Source organism: Rhinolophus ferrumequinum, chromosome 6, assembly GCF_004115265.2.
Source record: "Rhinolophus ferrumequinum isolate MPI-CBG mRhiFer1 chromosome 6, mRhiFer1_v1.p, whole genome shotgun sequence".
In the NCBI taxonomy this organism is placed as follows: Eukaryota; Metazoa; Chordata; class Mammalia; order Chiroptera; family Rhinolophidae; genus Rhinolophus; species Rhinolophus ferrumequinum.
The window spans coordinates 30,094,797-30,100,796 of record NC_046289.1 but is presented as its reverse complement, the minus strand read 5'-3'; the positions used below and the strand labels follow the sequence as shown (position 1 = coordinate 30,100,796).

Here is a 6,000-nt window from a genome sequence, read left to right as displayed (position 1 = left end):
CAGTGGAGGAGGGTCAGACGAAGGTGTCTGTCCTGCCTGGGGTCCCCTGAGGCAGAGGGAGACCCTCAGACGTTTTCAAGGTGTCAGGTCAATATCTGAGTGGATGGTATCCCCGGGGGTAAGGTGTCTGAGTCTCGGGGAGCCAGAAGAAGATGCGTGGAACCGAAGGCAAAGTAGACATACTTTATTCACAGGCCTCCGGGGATACAGCCAAGAGTTTTTACTGCTGTATATAGCTGGACGTTCTCGGGTTACAACCTGTAGCTGGCAGCAGCCTCATAACTACAGCAGCCTGCTTCTCAGCAGCCCACAGCAGCAGCCTTTGGGCACAGGCCCCATAGGCCGACTGCTGGTCACTGTCAGCAACACAACACAGCCCACAGTCTCCGCCGTGTCTCTGTTCCAGCCTCTTTGTCTCTGCGCCAGTCTGGTCTCCATCCCTGGTCCCCTAACATGGCCGGGTCCTTTATACCCCACAGAGACAAAGGTGGCGTACAGCCAAAGGTGCTTCCATAGGATACATACAAACAACATCTTCAGGATGGACGGCGCTTTCGTAACCTTCTATCTTCTTGGACTGGCAGCCCCGCCAGTCAAGGTCACCTGGGGGGTGGAGGGGGCCTAATTAACTCTATTCTCTCCACACAAGGGCCTCTAGTTCTTTCAACATGGGGTGGGGAGTGGATGACCGCCACTGAAGCTGGCTCTTTGAGACTGAAGTTGAAAGGGATAATCCTGATGTGTGGTTTTGTCAGAATAGGATAAAACTGTCACTAGAAAAAGAAAATTGCTCATGAAAGGGCATGAGCCTTTTTCATCTACTCAGAAGAGTGAAAGAAAATGCATCTGCTCAGCTGCTGAACTCTGCTTGAAAAGCAAAGAAAAATCTATGAACCAGAAGAACTAACAATATCTCTGCTCAGGGCAAGGATTCGTGGTCAAATTAAAACCTCAGTTTGAAGAAATTGTTGTTAAAATCCCCAGACATGAAATTAATATAATTAGGTAATAGCTCCTGAATTTAGATTCCCTCAGCAAGCTGAGGGGGATTGGTGTGTGTGTGTGTGTGTGTGTGTGTGTGTGTGTGTGTGTGTGTGTGTGTGTGTGTGTGTGGCGGGGCGGGCGGGGGAGAGGAAGGGAAATAGCCCGAACCTCATTAAAACTAAATGAATAAATGCCAGCTTGAAATGATCACCAACAAAACAAAACAAAAACATGCAGTGAGTGTAAGCTCAGGAAAGGGCAGAATCAGAGCAATGAAGCAGAACGACCTCTAAACTGGGGGTCCGGAAACCTGGCTTTGTGTCCTGCTGGCAGCTGCATGACTTTGGACAAAGGGCTCAAGCCAGAGTTTCTTTCTTTTATCAATTCGATATATTCCATATATTAGTTTCACAGTCAATATATTAGTTTCAGGTGTACAGCATAGTTGTTAGGCATTTATATAACTTACGAAGTGATCCCCCTGGTAAGTCTAGTACGCACCTGACACCATACATAGTTATTACAATATTATTAACTATATTCCTGATGCTGTACTTTACATCCCCGAGACTGTTAAGCCAGTGTTTCTTAAACTATAGCAAGAATCAATCCTCTGGAGGGCTGGTTAAAATAAAGATTGCTGGGCTCCACCTCCCAAGTTTCAGATTCCACAGGTGTGGCGTGGGGCCTCAAATTTGCGGTTTCCAAAAAGTTCCCACAGGAGGCTGATGTGCTGGTCCCCGGACCACACTTTGGGACTCACTAGGCCTACTTGGGCCTCAGTTTCCAAATCCATAAAATGAAAAAGCAAACCAGGTGATCCCTAAGCTCTCTCCTGTTCTAAAATTCTATGAGATGAACACCCAGGGACATGCAGGGACAGCAGCAAGAGAATTCCTCTGCAACAGCTTGCACGCAGCCTGGACTTCCAGGAAGTGGCTGTGCAACCACGCTGCTGGGAGAAGAACTTACTTGAGTCGTTCAGCTGGTTTAAGGAAGACCAGACAGCAGGACAGGGCTGTGAGTAATGCATCCTGGGCGACAGCAGCACCAGCCAGACACAAGCGCTTCCTCCCCACCTGTTGAAAAAGGAAAAACAGAAACGTAGACGAGACATCAGAAATATCACCAGTCAAAATGACGTTCGTTTGGTAAGAATCCCAGTCAATTTGTGAAGAGACAGCCACAAGTGACTGAAGACAGATACTCGATTTTATGATGCCAGGGATCATAGAACAATTTGAGAAAAAGTATATTATCCTGTTTGAACTTTAAACGCCAAGTCAACGGTTAGTTTTTATACCCTTGACCACTTTCATATGCTTCCCGATGAACATATTGGCTATGCTTGGCTTTTTGTAAGAAAAATAAAACTATTCTAAAAATTACGTATAAACGCCAGAGCCCAGTCAAGGGTCTAAGAGCCCCATGTTCACTTCATACTTGTCAGTTCACATAAAAATAAACAAATCAACTCTGAGCCTTTGATATTCCTTGACTCTTGGGCCTGGTTCCCCCTTCATTTATTAATAAATATATACCTCTCGTAACCATAACGTATATGTGAGAGTGTAAAACTGATACAGCTAAGGACAGTTGAGCAAATTTGATAGAATTATGTATTTTTATCATATTTATAATCAGTTGAGTTTATATATATAAATATATGTATGTATAATTAAACCAATGTAAGTTTCTTAGGTAAACTTATATAACTTCTCATATAATATTCATGTACTGTCTCCTCCACAATGTCTCCCCTGATCCCTCACAATCAGTTTCATATAGTAAAAAGTGTTCCCCCTAGATGAGAGTCTTACTTAATATGTATGTATATATGTATAGTCAATTATTTTTGTGGTTAAAAATATGACTTTGGAGTGAAGCCATCCTAAGTTTGAATTTGCGGTCTACCATTGGGTAGCTAAGAGACTCCAGGCAAGTCACTTAACTCCCTGGAACCTCTGTTTCCCCCCAGGGAACATAGGGGTAAAAAAAAAAAGATGGGATTATTGTGAGGACTACCTGTTAATGTATCATGGAACACCACATTTATAAAATGGTAGCTATTGCTATAAAACAATGCAACAAGTTTCTTCATTAAAATATTTAATAAATTATGTATGGGAGTTTTAATAAATATTACATTAACATAATCACTTCCTAACTTAAAAAATTAGGTCTCTATTTCCAAGGTTAACTTCAAAGATATTGCAGAGCCTGTCAGATGGATCCCAGGAGGGAAATGCTGATAAATGTGGTAACTTAACCAGGAATGACCAAGACCTACGGGAAACAGGATCATTTTATGAATTTGATAGTTGGTCTTTTCTGTTAGATCTTTAGCCATGAGTTATAGCCAGTGATTCATGTTTGAAATGGTCCTTTTTTCCCTTATCTCGGACCTTAACTACTGGCTCTTTTGATTCTCCCACCCCCACTTTCTTCTGCATGATGTTCAGCTGACTTCTTACTGTTTCCACACACATCCTTGTTCCATGTTATCCTACCTATCATCACATTTACAGACAGCTCAAGGCATTGGAGTCACCTACTGTGTGCAAAGTACACAAAAAGACCCAGGCTCTGCCTCAAACTGCTGTTCTTGTCTAAGGTCTTCAATTTTGTGTTTGGTCTGTAATTAATTATGTTTATTACAGCATCGAGCATTTAGAGAACCACACCCTGGACAGGGCTCTGAGCTGAGCACTCTGGGCGACTGTATGCGGAGGAGGGGGAAGCAAGGTTTTAGATACTAACAGGAGAAATAGCGTCTAGATGCGTGTAACTATTGTAGGTAGAAAGTAGAATGCAATGAGTATCCCTAAGGAGAGCTCCAAACTAAGACATGCCATTCAGGAGACAAAATCTCTCCCTACTAGGACAGGTCTCGGAAGGCTGGCTGGAGAAAAGGACGCTGAGTTCTGAAGTTGTGTGTTTCTCTAGAATAGCATAAATTGAGAGAGGAAATTCCAGGATCAGGGGATGACATTTATAAAGATATTGACATATAATCCTTCCTTTGGCCACCAGTAACATAGAGAGTGTAAAGGAGTGAATAATTATTGTTAATATTGACTAATATTTGCTGAACACCTGCTGGATGTTTTATGTGCTTTTCTCCATTCTTTTATTTAATCTTCATAACAACCTTATGTGGTAAGTGTTAACTGAAACCAACATACTTTTGTATCCCTGGAAACAATACTAGGACCAGGCAAAAATAGTTTAGCTACTTGTTCCTAAAATACTTACTCCTAGAAGATAAGACCGGGAAGCCCCTAAAATAGCTCACTTCAAGACCCTGCCTCAGTGCCCACCAATCCAAAGCTATTGTCATAAACTGCCAATCCCAACCTCTCCTGCCTTTCAAGACCCACCTTAAAGTCGCACAGCTCAGGCCCTAAAATAGCCCCTCTTGTCTTCCCCGTTCTGAGACAATATGCTCTTTGCCAAGTAGTTATCGCTCCTTTACTGCAGTAAGTCTAATAAAGTTAGCTGTGTTTGATTAACAGGTTTTCTAAGTTGTCTTGGAGTAGTCAACTGCTGACATACTAACATTGTATCCATTCCCATTTTACAGATAAAGAAACTGAGGCACATAAAGTTGAACTAATTTGTTCAATGTTTCAAAATCAAGAAGTAGAGCTGAGACTAAAACCCAGATATTCTGATGCTGAAGTCCAAGCTCTTAACCAGACAGTGGAGGCTATAAATGGCAAGTTGAGAGTTTGCATATTTTGGTGCCCAAACAGATGTTCAAAGGCTCCTCCTCCTAAAGTTTTCCTGCCCCTGCACTTAGTTTGGAGCTCTCCTGCACTGCTCAGGACCTCCCTCTATAACATCACTAGCAAGGGACCATGTAGCTTCTGCTTCAATAGTTCCAGATAGGGGTCCTTGCTGACTCAGAAGACAGCCCCTTACATGACTGAAATGAATTAAGCACTTGTTAGTGCTGGGCATTTATAAAAGAAAAGTAGTCCATCTATTAGGTTCATGGCCACCCAATATTCCTTCACCCCTGGCCCACGAGTAGAAGAAATTCCAGAGTTCTTCTCAGAATGGAGTTGGCTTATGGTGTCATGATTTTAATCATTGCATCTAAACCATGGTTCAGCTCAACATGTCCCATGATTTTCATTCCGGAGACCCAGAAGGATAGAGTTGGGCCTTCAGACATCTCTTGACGCTGCCAGCCATAGCACTTCCAGTTAGTGCCCAAGGTTCTATGCTGAATTCACACTTCTGTTCATCAGAGCACAGTCAGCTTCTCACCGATCCTTTTCCCCAAAGCTGTTACTTTAGAAGTAGGGAGAAGGATAGGGATTGGGGAGGTGTGGAGGAAGATTTAGCTCATTGACTCATTTCCTCCTGAAACTCAGGCAGAGGATTCAGGGTCTAACTTCAGTTTGACCACTTCTTTTCTAAATTTAATAAGCAAGGACATCCTTCTGGCTGAGTCGTGCTGACTGGTACAAAGTTCGTTTTTAATACGTGATCACTTCTGAGCCAAAATACATTAGAAATTCCTTGGCTTCTATCTTTTCCAAGGAGGATAAATGTATATAGAGGAAAATTACCATACATAAGACAAATGAGACAACATCTCATTTGTCTTTTTTCATTCCAACCTCAAGTTTAGAAAATTACCCAGAGAATTTTAAGAAGAATTCACTACTTCAAAAATATTAGTTTAGCTCTCAAATTCATATCAATATTAACTTGAACATCAAGTTAAATGATTTCCACCAAAATCATTAATTTTTTTAAAGTGGGGGGTGGTGGTGTGGGAGCAATGACAGGTTCCTGGAACATACCTTTATAAACTTTCCTCCAAGTTTTATTCATTCATTTAACAACTTAAATTCACCAACCATACCACCATCCAAGCCACATTGTTCCAACTTCTTCATAAAAATTTCATTTAAATTGATCAGAATTCTAGTTGAAATTCAGATAAACTGAATCTCTATCTCCCATTGATCTTTAACTCTAATGCTCCTAAGAAAATGGAGA

At 41.8% G+C, this 6,000-nt stretch overlaps 1 pseudogene; it reads right to left on the bottom strand.

The window, feature by feature from the left end:
- Window positions 1–220: 220 nt before the first annotated feature.
- The window catches only part of LOC117023110 (CWF19-like protein 2), a 90,970-nt pseudogene continuing 85,190 nt past the window's right edge, over window positions 221–6,000 (bottom strand).